The sequence below is a fragment of the Vicia villosa genome, linkage group LG2, assembly GCF_029867415.1.
Source record: "Vicia villosa cultivar HV-30 ecotype Madison, WI linkage group LG2, Vvil1.0, whole genome shotgun sequence".
Lineage (NCBI taxonomy): Eukaryota > Viridiplantae > Streptophyta > Magnoliopsida > Fabales > Fabaceae > Vicia > Vicia villosa.
In genome coordinates, this window is record NC_081181.1 from 226677714 (window position 1) to 226691923 (window position 14210).

At 38.2% G+C, this 14210-nt stretch overlaps 1 non-coding gene across 1 annotated transcript; it reads left to right on the top strand.

Annotated features, from left to right (window-relative positions):
• Positions 1-12357: 12357 nt before the first annotated feature.
• Positions 12358-12429, top strand: TRNAD-GUC (transfer RNA aspartic acid (anticodon GUC)). The gene has a single exon. It is a non-coding gene; the product is annotated as a tRNA-Asp (tRNA).
• The last annotated feature ends 1781 nt before the right edge of the window (positions 12430-14210 follow it).

Consider the following 14210-nt stretch of genomic DNA (forward strand, 5'->3'; position numbering starts at 1 on the left):
TCCTTATGGTAAGATCTGGAAAAAACTGATTTATCGCTGAAAGACAATAACCCCTCCTCACTGGTGTAAATGATCATAAAATCTTCGGTATTTGAGTATTTAACATTCGTAGCCACCATCATTTGTTGGGAGTTTCTTGGTAAATAATAGGAAGAAATAGATTCATTATTACTCGGAGAACTAATACTTCTCTCGTAACTCCCTTATGTTCCTAATTATAAGGGGATGGTTCCATTAACTAAATGCTCTTAGATTTATATGTATTGAGGAGTTACGAGCGAACTAGTAATTCTGCTAGCAAAAATGAATATCTTTCTTCATGTTCTTTATTAGGAAACTCTTAGAAAATTATGTTAGTTATGGCCATTAAATACTCAAATAGCAAAGCTTTTGTGACCCTATACACCAATATAGGGATGGTTGTTGCCTTTCGATGATAAATCAGATTTTCCAACTCTGACTACGAGGATGGTGTTATTTTTTAGGTGTGTGCTAAGAAAAAAATGGTTAATATGGCTGTCCTAGTTGACTCGGCTAATCCCTACTTCTACATGCACCTCCCTATTTAAAAAGGTTTAGGGGTTATGATCCTCTTCACCTTGTTTGAAGTGGAGGTTCTAGCGATTGCCAGCATCGCTCTCTCACATATATCTCATAATGGATGAAAGCTTGATTAAGGCATTTGAAATCATATTTTGGGGTTGGAAGTTATTGTGGATAGAAGTCGTCAATGAGCAAGAGTTGGTTCAACAAAGGAACTCCCCCATAGATGCACTTAAGAGGTATCTTCTTATAAAGGGGTTTATCCTAGAACATAACGAGGCTTTTAAAGACACTTTGCAGAGGCTCATGGACCAAGGGTTGATTCAGCTGAAGGAACATCCTGAGGAAGAGTATGTAGCTATGGTGGAAAGAAACGAGCCTTTAATGATACCCACTCAAGGGGCAAGAAAGACATTAATCATCCCGTGCTCTAGACCACCATTGATGATACCTACGCAAGAGCGCACTAAGATCATCCCAATCAAAGAACCATATCCTTTGGACAAGATGAAAGCAGTACCATGGGAGTACGAGGCTGATACCAATACTGCTGTGTCGAGCATTGTTGGACCTGGGGGCATGACCCGTAGTGGGCGCATATTCAAAACTGCACAAGCACAACCAACGTCTAATGAAAATTTGACACAATCTGGTGACCAAGCTGTTATGAGACCGAATAACGAGGCTGAGGCCAAGGATAAAGAAGCTACTAACAAGGATGCTGAGGAGTTTCTTGCTTTAATCATAAAGAGTGACTATAGGGTGGTAGATCAGTTGCAACAGACACCATCTAAAATATCACTCTTATCACTACTGATACACTCCGAGAGGCATCGAGATGCCTTGATGAAGATTCTGAATGCCGCCCATGTAACTAAGGACATCACAGTCAATCAATTCGATGGGATGGTGGCTAATTTAACTGCTGGGGCATGCCTGTGTTTCAGTGATAATGAGTTGCCTCCACAAGGAAAGACACACAACAAAGCCTTGCATATCTCCATACAATGTGGAAAGGCTCATCTGGCTAGAGTTTTGATTGACACAGGTTCATCGTTAAATGTGATGCCAAAAGCTACACTTGACAAAATAGCCTTGGAGGGACTTGTGGTTAGGCCAAGTCGTCTAGTGGTTAAGGCTTTCGATGGATCACAGAGTCCGGTGTTTGGAGAAGTGGACCTTCCTGTTATAGTTGGTCCTCACACCTTCTGCATCAATTTCCAAGTGATGGAGATTGAACCAGCTTATACCTGCCTACTAGGGCGTCCTTGGATTCACGCAGCTGGGGCAGTCACCTCCACCCTCCATCAGAAATTAAAATTTGTGGATGGGAACTCCATAGTGACCGTTAATGGAGAAGAGGATATATTTGTCAGCAACCTGAATTCATACAGATATATCGAGGCTGGAGAAGGAGCATTTGGCTACTGCATTCCAAGCGCTGGAAATTTAAACTGCTGTTACGCTGCCTGTGGAGAAGATGCGAAGGGCGGTAACATCTTGGAAAGATCTACAAGACACGGATATGGAGGGCTGGGGCAAGCTACCAGAGGTCTTGGAGAAGAAAGATCGCCTGGGGTTAGGATACCAATCATCAAAGATCACAAGCACTGAGAAGGAGGAACAACGATTCCCCCCAATTATGCAGACTTTTGTGACCGGCGGGTATGAACATGTGGCTATGGTGTCCAACAAGGATTCTCAGGAAGGAACGTCCAACTTCATCCGAGAGATCAGGCCAGGAGAACAGCTGCAGAATTGGACAAGTTTGGGGATATCGGAGATAGTTTTCATTTCGAAGTAATTTGCTTTTTGTGTTTTATTTCCTTTCGTATTAAAAAAAAACAGTAACGCTCATGCCTCTCCCGAAGCATAAAGTTTGTTTGTAAGGGCCCCATTTACTTTCAGAGTTTAAAGTTTATTAATAAAATTTGTCTTTGCATTTGGTATCGAAAACATCGTCTTTTCTCGCATTTATTTCTTTTCTTTTCAAAAATGACAAATAAATTTCGCACACAAAAGCACAATCATATCTGCATACTGAAAATAAAACATAAAAACATGTGCAGATCACCTTCTAACACTACCGGTAATAATACTGCTGAAACTCTATATAAACTCGAGGCTCTCGCTAATCAGTCCGAAGAAGGGGATGAGGAAGACGATGAACTTCCGGAAGAGTTGTCAAGGTTAATGGACAAGGAATCCAAAAGCATGCTCCCTCCTCAGGAAGCCATTGAAACCATAAACTTGGGTACAGACGAAGAACCTAAAAACATCAAGATTGGGGCAACACTGAACGAGGATGTGAAAGCGACGCTAATTAAGCTACTCCACGAGTATGCAGAGATATTTGCTTGGTCATACCGTGACATGCCGGGGTTGGATATGGATATCGTGGTACACTGGTTACCTCTCTAAGAAGGATGTGCACCTGTCAGGCAGAAGCGCAGAAGAGTTCGACCGAATATGGATAGTAAAATCAGGGAAGAAGTGCTCAAACAGTTTGACGCCGGGTTTCTTGCTGTTGTTGACTATCCACCATGGATTGCCAACATAGTGCCAGTTCCTAAGAAAGATGGGAAGGTGCGCATGTGTGTGGATTACAGGGATCTAAACAAAGCAAGTCCAAAAGACGATTTTCCACTACCACACATAGATGTCTTGGTGGATAATACAACGCAAGCTTCGGTGTTTTCCTTCACGGATGGGTTCTCCGGATATAAACAGATTAAGATGGCTCCCGAGGATATAGAAAAGACAACCTTCATGACATCCTGGGGCACCTTCTGCTACAAAGTAATGCCTTTTGGGTTGCGAAACGCAGGGGCAATATATCAAAGAGCCATGGTCACACTATTCCATGATATGATTCACAAGGAGGTCGAAGTATATGTAGACGACATGATTGCCAAGTCTTGCACAGAAGAAGAGCATATCACACACCTACATAAGTTATTCGAGCGCTTAAAGAAGTTCAAGCTGAGGTTAAACCCGAACAAGTGTACATTTGGTGTAAGGTCAGGAAAGCTATTGGGATTCATTGTAAGCCAACGAGGCATAGAGGTTGATCCCGACAAAGTAAAGGCTATACAAGCAATGCCTGTTCCAAGGACAGAAAAGGAAGTACGTGGATTCTTGGGTCGATTGAATTACATCTCAAGGTTTATTTCACATCTGACGGCTACATGTGAGCCTATATTCAAGCTGCTCAGGAAAGATCAACCTATCAAGTGGAATGACGATTGTCAAGTAGCCTTCGAAACTATAAAGAACTACTTACAAGAACCACCGATACTCTTACCTCCCGTGCCAGGAAGACCGCTGATCATGTACCTCACAGTTCTCGAAAGATCTATGGGGTGTGTACTGGGGCAACAAGATGAAACAGGCAGAAAAGATCACGCTGTTTATTACCTTAGTAAGAAATTCAAGGATTGCGAATCTCGGTATTCACCATTGGAAAAGACATGTTGTGCCCTAGCATGGGCCTCCAAACGTCTAAGGCAATATATGTTGAACCATTCCACATGGCTGATATCGAGGATGGATCCTTTGAAATACGTGTTCGAAAAACAAGCCCTCACGGGGAGAATCGCAAGATGGCAAATGTTTTTGTCAGAATACGACATACAATACGTCACTCAAAAGGCAATAAAAGGGAGTGTACTGGCAGAACATCTAGCTCACCGACCCATCGAAGAATATCAGTCTATGAAGTTCGACTTCCCCGATGAGGACATCATGCTAGTAAGAGACTACGAAATACCAGGACCCGACGAAGGACCCAAACCGGGCTTGGTATGGACACTTACGTTCGATGGAGCCTCAAATGCATATGGACACGGTATAGGAGCAGTCTTAACATCTCCTGACAATCGTCACTTACCTTTTACTGCAAGACTGTGCTTTGACTGCACCAACAACATTGCAGAATACGAAGCATGCATATTGGGGTTAGAAGCCGCAATAGACCTGAGGATTAAACTACTTGAGGTGTACGGGGATTCAGCACTGGTAATCCACAAGGTCAATAAAGAATGGGATACTCGAGATTCAAAGATAATCCCATATCGAGACCTTATACTGGAGTTAATGGCTGAGTTTGAGACAATCACTTTTACTCATATCCCAAGGGAAGAAAATCAAATGGCTGACGCATTAGCGACACTTTCCTCTATGTTCAAAGTGACCTGGCCAAACCACGAACCACGGATAACGGTTAGACACTTTGATGAGCCGGCTTATTGTCTCACAATCGAGGAGCAATCTGACAACAAATCATGGTACCACGATATCAAAAGGTACTTGGAGAAACAAGAATACCCGGAGAACGCCTCTACGATTGATAAAAAGACACTAAGGAGATTGGCGGTTAAGTTCTTCCTGAGCGGAAATATCCTATACAAACGAAATTACGACTCGGTGTTACTAAGGTGTGTGGATAAAAATGAGGCCAAGGAGATTATCAGAGAAGTACACGAGGGAACCTTCGGAACTCATGCAAATGGACACTCAATGGCTAGGAAAATACTACGAGCAGGGTATTACTGGTTAACAATGGAAGCTGACTGTTTCCAATATGCAAGAACATGTCACAAGTGCCAGATTTACGCTGACAAAGTACATGTACCGCCAAATCCGTTGAACGTTCTGAGTTCACCGTGGCCGTTTGCAATGTGGGGGATTGACATGATAGGGATGATCGAACCGAAAGCTTCCAACAGACACCGATTCATATTGGTTGCCATAGATTATTTCACCAAATGGGTTGAAGCTGCTTCTTACACCAACGTGACGAGACAAGTAGTCACTCGGTTCATCAAGCATAACATCATATGTCGGTATGGGGTTCCAAACAGGATTATCACCGACAATGGGTCGAATCTAAACAACAACATGATGAGGGAGCTGTGCGAGGAGTTCAAGATTGAACACCACAATTCTTCACCATACAGGCCTAAAATGAACGGCGCTATCGAAGCTGCAAATAAAAATATCAAAAAGATAATACAAAAGATGGTGAAAACATACAAGGATTGGCACGAAATGCTTCCCTTCGCCCTACACGGCTACAGAACCTCGGTGCGCACATCCACAGGGGCAACCCTATTCTCCCTGGTTTATGGTATGGAAGCAGTCCTCCCCATCGAAGTGGAGATTCCTTCATTGAGAGTCATAACTGACACAAAGTTAGAAGAATCGGAATGGGTAAAAACTCGTTTTTATCAGCTTAATCTCGTTGAAGAAAAGCGACTGACAGCTTTGTGTCATGGGCAACTCTATCAGAAAAGGATGAAAAAAGCATTTGATAAAAAGGTCCGTCCTCTAACTTACAAAGAAGGTGATATTGTTCTCAAGAAAATACTTTTACCTCGACTGGACGCCCGTGGAAAATGGACACCTAACTACGAAGGTCCATATATTGTAAAAACGGTGTTCTCAGGAGGAGCATTAGTTCTCACTACAATGGATGGGGATGAGCTACCGCACCCAATCAACTCTGATGCGGTCAAGAAGTATTATGCCTAGCAAAGGCAGGATTACCGGATATAAGCCAAAGGCAAACTACGAAGGATAAGGATTCGTGCAATCATCTACTTCTAAGATCGAAGGATTACTGGGACCCTCGATAATAAAGGAGCAACGGCGGTATTAATATCATTTCTATTTGTCATTTTCTTTTCTCGCATTTTTGTACACTCGCCAATTCAAGGCAATATCAATAAAGTCTTCCTTTCTTGCATGCTGCACTTTCTTTCTCATTTCAACACCATTCGCAAAGGATAAATTATTTTCATAAGCTTTAACTTGGATCTAACATGAGAAACTTACAAACTTTCAACACAAAAGCAATAGGATAAAACTACGAAATCTCCGGAAGGCTACATACGCCCTACGCTGCGATCACTCTGATCTAATATAACTCTTTCACAAAGGATAATATCAGTAGGTCATTCAAATACAATCCGAGCTAGGATTCACAAACACTTCAAAAGGGGTTAAACAAAGACAATGGATGATAAGGAGATAAGACGTTGGGATTATCATACATGTTCATTTGCATACATGCAACATTTACGTGTGTAAACATTCATACATATACATTATATAAACAACAGGGGCATGCACATAATGCATAAGCATGATGCATACACATTTACAAAACAAACTTCTACGCAGGTAAACTTGCCCGAACCAGGGTAAGCAATCCAATGGTGCAGGTGAATTTGCGATAACCCTCGCAAATGATCCTAATGGTGCAGGTGAATTTGCGATAACCCTCGTAAAGGACCCTATTGGTGCAGGTAAGTTTGCTATAAGCATAGCAAATGATCCCTTGGTGCAGGTGAGTTTGTCCGAGCAAGGATAAAGGATCCTAATGGTGCAGGTGAATTTGCGATAACCCTCACAAAGGACCCTATTGGTGCAGGTAAGTTTGCTATAAGCATAGCAAATGATCCCTTGGTGCAGGTGAATTTGTTTGAACAAGGATAAAGGATCCTAATGGTGCAGGTGAAATGTGTCCGAACCAGGACCGATGATCCGAATGGTGCAGGCGAGCTTGTCAGAGCTATGACAAGTAATCCTATTGGTGCAGGTAAACTTACTAGAACTATAGTAAGTGGGGGTTCACAAACTACAGAAACTTACTAGAACTATAGTAAGTGGGGTCCACAAATTACGAAAGTTTGCTACCAATGGTAGCAAGCTGATCATACAACTAACTACAAGTCCTCGCTATGTAAGACTCAGGCTTTAGCAGGACGATCCTCTCTCTCACACCCAAGCGCGGGATAAATTTAGGGATCTTCCATTATTTAATAACTCTTCGATGCGAACAACGTGAGACCTACGTATTCTCACGCTATTCGATCCAAGGTAATCAAATAGGGGCAGCTGTCATACCCTAAAGTTTGCCTCCCACACTTCACTCACAACGAGTCAATGCTCAAGGGTTGCATTAAGGAGTTCTCTCACACAAGGTTCCTTTGAAAGTAGGGTTTGGGTACTCTCCTAAGGTAATGGGATAAGTGAAGCCCCAATGAAGTACCCCCATGGTTCGTTATGCTCTAAGGTGCTTACATAACAAAGTTCAAGATTCAATTCCAAAGCTTTGCTCACTCAATGGTCCAGATGATCCACAGTCAACTGGTTTGACCTAAAAGTCAACCACAGTCAAAGCACAATCTAAAGCTCTCAATTTTGGGTCAACCCCGAGTGAATTAAAGTATATCCATCATTTGATCAAAGATTGATCATGATTCCATTAATAGAAACTCAGAAACGAACAAGTGCAAAAAGGTTCAAATTAGGGTTTCTTTAGGAGAAAGTCAACCCAACTTTGACTGGGCATAACTTTCACATGGAACATCAAAAATTCCCCACTCAAAGCCTATTTTTAAGGAAATTGGATTCTCTACAACTTTGTCTCTCACAAGCCAAGGCCAGAAATGCTTCATTTGAGAGGTATGATGCAAAAGATTACAGGTCATTTTTAGGCATCCTTCAAAAGTAGTTTTTTGTCAAAGAAGATATGATCAAGATAAATGCTCCAAATGAAGAATATGTTCCAAAGGGGCTTATAGAGGACATCTTGAGGTTTCCAAAAAGTCTTAGAACTCCCTCATAGATAAAAAATTGAGTGAGGTATGCTTGATCAAAGTTGAGCAATTTTTGGAGGCAAAATGTGAAATAAGAAGGTTCAAATTGGAAATTTTTGCAAATGGGCCTATGGTATTATGATTAAATCTTGGTCCACAAGTCATTAGCATGCCCAAAACCATATGCCACGAAATTTAACCTATTATTTGATTTAATATGATTTTTATTTCATTTTTAATGATTTAATTAAGTGGAAAATCAAATATTTTGTTAAAGAGGTGTATATGGATTGATTCCAATCAACATTAATGGCTAAATATAATCTAATTTTCGTGCTAGCAAGATTGGAAAAGAGTGAATCAAATTTTGGCCAAAAATAGCAAGATTATATTCAAAAAATAACATCAATTTTCTCAAATGGCAAGATTGGATTCAAGGGAGTTTTGGGCTATTTGTTTAACCTAATTTCGTCCCTCTATAAGTACTTAACACAAGGCATAGGAATAAGGGTTGACAATTCTGATCAGGGGCAAGAGTGCAAGAACGAAAAAAAGCTTCAAGAACTCAGATTCGGTTTCAAGGAATTTGAAGCTTTCAAAGAGATTCAGGCATTGCAAAAGCTTCATCGAGGGATTCTGAACGTGTCTGGATCCTTGCTCTGCTTCAACACCCCCAAAACACTCTCCATTTAACTAAGGTATGTCGTTCTGAAACATTGATCGATTAGAGTAATCCATGCACTTTCATTAGAAATTGATTGCATATTTTGGTTGATGATGATGCTTTGAACATATCTGGATTGTTTAATCTTTGTTTAAACGTGTAAATCGTGTTTGGCCATTGAAGGCCGAGTTAGGTTTTTAGGGTATAATTTGGGGTTTTTAATTAGGAGTAAAATTAAGGTAAATCAATATCATAAACGTGTTCGCATGATTAGGACGAAGAGAATCAGATAGGTGCGAAAATTTTATAGATGCATATGTTGGATTCGCTATTTTCCAGGTCTTCGTTTGCTACGAACAAAAGCGCAGTTATTTCGTAGCTATTGTTTCTGAAATTTACAGGTTGAATGGGGAAGATGATAACGTGGCAATTAGTCATCGGGGCCTTTAAAATTTCGCACGCGTTTTCTGGTTCTTGTTTACGTTTGCTATTTCTTTTATTGAACGCGTGTTTTAAACGCAAGAAATGTTTAGCCGGGGTGGTTAAACCATGGGGGTATGTGAGAGGGCACGGGTTCGAGACCCCCCTCCAACACTTATTTTTTCTGAATTTCTCAGCCCCTGATTCCATGCGCTGCCAGCTAGGTAACTCACCATACACCCTCCAGATCTAGCCATCCAACCTCCACTCAGCTTAGATCCAACGTATCATAACTAATCCCTATAACATGCGCCCTCAGCCTAGCCACACAGAATCATAACCCCTAAATAAACTAAAAATTATTTTAATTATTTGTTTTAATTAATTCTTTTTGAATATATTTATTAATATAAATAATAATTATTTTGTTAAATCAAATTAACATATGATATTAATATTAAAATCATAATTTATTGTTCGTGCCGATTAAATCAATTAATCGCTATGGTCAATAATAATTTTAATTAAAATGTTATTCAATTAAAATGTAATCGATTTTTATTTAGTTAAACGGTTCCAACCATTCTTATTGGTTGTGATGATTAACTTATTAATTTCCTCACTTCAAATTCATTATTCTTTTTAATCGAATTAATCGATTACGAGGGGTAACGATATAAACTAAACTATAAAATTGTTAAAAATATTCTTATTCATTATTAGTAATAATCGAATCAATCGATTAAAATTGGTAGTGATACAATTTCAAATCTTTTAACTATGGTGATCGAATCTATTGATCATTGCGGTTAATAGTACAAAATTAATCAGGGTTGTACGCCCAAACCCTAAAATACTTCTCAAACCCTTTCAAAATCACAATATCAAACTACGGATTATCATAACTACGATAGGCCACTCAAAAAGCCTCTAAAAACCATCTCAAATCAAATTTCAACTCTAAGGGTGTACAACCCTCCCTGAACTACGTAGACTCTGATCCTCCATAAGGAGGTACGTAGGCACTTGGTAACAAGGCGAGTCCACTTCCTCTAAATTCTAATCATGTCAATATAATTAGCCTTATTATTACTCTCTGTCACCTTTCTCTATAAACCTTGCCATAAACCCTTATCTTTGCAATGTTAGCCTTTAGGAAAGGGTTGAGGGTGCCTAATACCTTCCCTCAACCTGATTATAATAACTTACCCCGAATCTTTAAAACTGCGTAGGGTTTCCTATTCGCCCTTCAGAATAGGTGGCGACTCTAAAACCTTCATTTTTAGGGCAGGTTGCTACACAATGAAACCAATAAACATACAACATAATAGTACAAAGCTCCTATAATGTGGCAAGATAACAAAAGCAAGGGCCCAAGAGGTTTACAAACTCATCTAACGAACTCTGTTATTTAAGCCTAGTACGAGATACTCGCCTTTACGAAGTATCGCCAGAGGGACTCGATTATTAAGTTTCGCCAGAGAGACTCGACTATTTAAGTATCTCCCAAGAGACTAGTTTTTATCAAGTCTTGTGTGAGGTACTCAACTTTCTAAGTCTCACCGGAGAGACTTTACAAAGTCTCGCCCGAGAGAGTTCATTTTCCCAGTCATGCCTAGAACGAAATTACCTTCTCCTAGATAAAATCACTTTGTCCTTTCCAATGCCTCATGATAGATGGACGATGTATTGAGATGATTTTATTGGGACATGGAAGGAATATTTCTAAAAGCCAGAAGCAAGACGAAAATTCCTCTCCAATCCCAATGGATGATGCTATTATAGTCCTAGAATATGACAAATATGGTGAACACCCTTCGCCAATCAAGGATGACCCTCCCCTCATTCCTTGATAAGGACCGATCAAACATTTGACGACATAAAATTTACTAGCGCCCGCCTCCCTTTCCCTGAAGATTCTCCTGGTGACTACAGGGCCTCACAAGTTTTCTAACTTGATGGAAAATATAATGCTTATGGGCTTACTGATAAAGCAAATATTCAGTAAAAACGACGCCCAAGCCCTGGACGAGTTGAAGTCCAAACTCGCCATTTCCAAAGAAAATCTTTCCAAAGGGCGAGAGCTTGTGAGGCAGTTGGTCCAAGATCTGGATGGGTTGTGAGACACCCTTAAAAATGAGGCATAAGAAGAGAAAACTCTTATTCTTTCATAGAAGAGTCTAAAAGAGTACCTTGAGGTCACCTTGAGGGGATCGATTTCTCCAAACTTGTAAATTACTTTTCCCTTTCAATGCCTCGTGTTTGAGGAACTGTGTACTAGGATAATTTTATTGGACCCCTAGAAGGAATGTTTCTAAAAGCCACAAGCAAAATCAACTACATCAATATTAAGCGAGCACATGTTATTTAGTTTTGAATATGTTATATGAATTTATTTAAAATAATTTAGAATTATTTGTAAAATAGAAAGAATATAATAATTTGTATAACAAATTAAAAATTTAAAGAAAAAAGATATAATAGAATATAATTGTTACATGATTGATTTATTATTTTTAATAATAATAATAATAATAATAATAATAATAATAATAATAATAATAATAATAATGCAGATAGATTTAAATTAGACCCTTTTGGACTTTGATAGTAACAAAATTACGTAAAAGTTATAAATAAATTATTATGTAAATATCATGCAAAAATAAACAAGACCCATTTAAACTTTGTAATGTATATTTAAATAACAACTATAAGAAAAAAGTAATAAGATTTATTTTGTAACAAAAGATTTTTTAAATAATATAGGGTGAGATATTAAATTTAGTAGTCTATTATATTTTTACAAGTTATACTTTAAAATGATTATTATTATTATTATTATTGAAAGTAAATAGATTTAAAATTTACATTAAACATATTAAATAGTATTGATAAAAAGAAATGAATAAAATATAATTATAGTAATATACATCTTAATCGAGAAATACAACATTGAAATTATTGAGTGAGTTATGAGCAGAAAAAAGAAAAGCACAGGAAAATGTTATTATAATAAACATAAATAGAGGAAATAAGGGGATGAGATGGGATGGTATTGGTTTCAGCTGTTAATAAGGAATAAATGATGATTATAATACTACACCACAACTGCAACAACAAGAAGTCGTTGTAGTATAGTGGTAAGTATTCCCGCCTGTCACGCGGGTGACCCGGGTTCGATCCCCGGCAACGGCGCTTTTTTAATTCTTTTTTCCATCATTTCGTTTTACAACCTTAATGGGCCGGATTTTCAACTATTCTGGGCTCAATCGTTTTACAACCATACTGGGCCGGATTTTCAATTATTCTGGGCTCAATTTACTCTCTCCTTTCATTTGATACAAATAAACTACAACATTAAACAAAATTATACCCCTGTTCTTTATATATTAATGATAAATATGTTTCTACCTCTTTTCGTATATTTTAAAATTGTAATTATCAAATCATTTACGAACTATTATAAATGTATGGGTTTTGTAATAGATTAAAAGAAACTCATTTTATATTTTTTAAAATATGTTTTATGAAAAATTCTACAAAAATACTACTACTTATTTTAAACTAATTTTTAATATGCTAAAACAACCTTGGTTCATGAGCTTCCAAATTTTTAAACTTAGTTAATAATTTTTTTTAAATGAATATATATTCTTTCCGTTTTATTTTAGGTGTTTTCTTTTAGTTTTATGTATATTATAACGATAATTATGCGCATAATTTTTATTTATTTATTTATTCAAATACATTTATCAATAGAAAACTCATTGTCACCTCAAACAACTTTGACCTTGACAATAAAAATAAAAGTTTGTACACGTTGAATCTCATATTTATTTTTCAAGAGTATAATCCATACGAAATGACTAGAATTTTCTAAAGAAAGACTTAACTAGATGAGAAATTATTTCCTAAAAATTAGGACAAATAAATTTAACAAACAAGAAAGGTTGGCAAGACATGCCTTATACTTTTTCCTAGATGCTTATTACGGTCGGTTACACACATATTGTCGCGTCCACTTGAGATCAAGAGAAAACAACTTTCATCTATCATTGTGAGATGTTTTCTTACAAGAGGATGTCTTCCGAATTATGCAATGCCCTTGCGATTTTTCAAAGGTGTGTGACGTCCATGTTTTCTGATAATCTGGTATTGAATTTGAAAAATTGACATTTCATGGTGAGGGAGATAATTATTTTGGGTCATAATTTCTTATAACATGATCATATGAATGCCTACTATTAACTAGTTAGGAGTCGCCCTGTCCACACTATACCTATGCATTAAGTACTTGTTACTCAATGAGAGAGTTAACGGTTATCCAGGGGAACCAGGAAGCCATCAAGAAGTGTTATTTGAATAGTTTAAAGCTAAAGAGGGCGACTATGGTTGTGGTCCACGCCCAATAGCCTGGCGCAAGGGAAATGAATGTTGTAAACTTAAAGCCAGAAGCATAACCACAAGAGATAGCTCTTGATGGTGAAGATTGTGCCATTATGTTCCAAAGGATCACGAAGGTGGCTGAAGAAGAGTCCATTCAAAAGCCACTAATTTCTGTAGGCATTACGCCTTATTTTGTTTAGTTTAAGTTTATCATTTGGATTAGTTAAGGTGGGGTATCACCTGTACCGATTGCACGGTTTATTTTAAGACATTATTTATTTTGAGTGGAGGGATACTCTTTTCGCCTGCATTTTGTAGTAAGGCATTGGGGTTTTTAATGAGGCGCTCCATGTTATTATTTGAATTTTTGTAGACCCTTGTTATTGAGAAGTGGAATTGAGAATATTGAGAAGTGGAATTGAGAATCTTATAAAAACCGCCCAAGAAATCATTTTTTATGCTGGATCCTCATGTAGAAATTCTTGCCGCGAAAAGACAATTATCTATGATGGATCCTCATGGAGGAATCCCTGTCCCCCCAAAAGGCAATTATTTATTTTGGATCCTCATGGAAGAATCATTCCCATCCA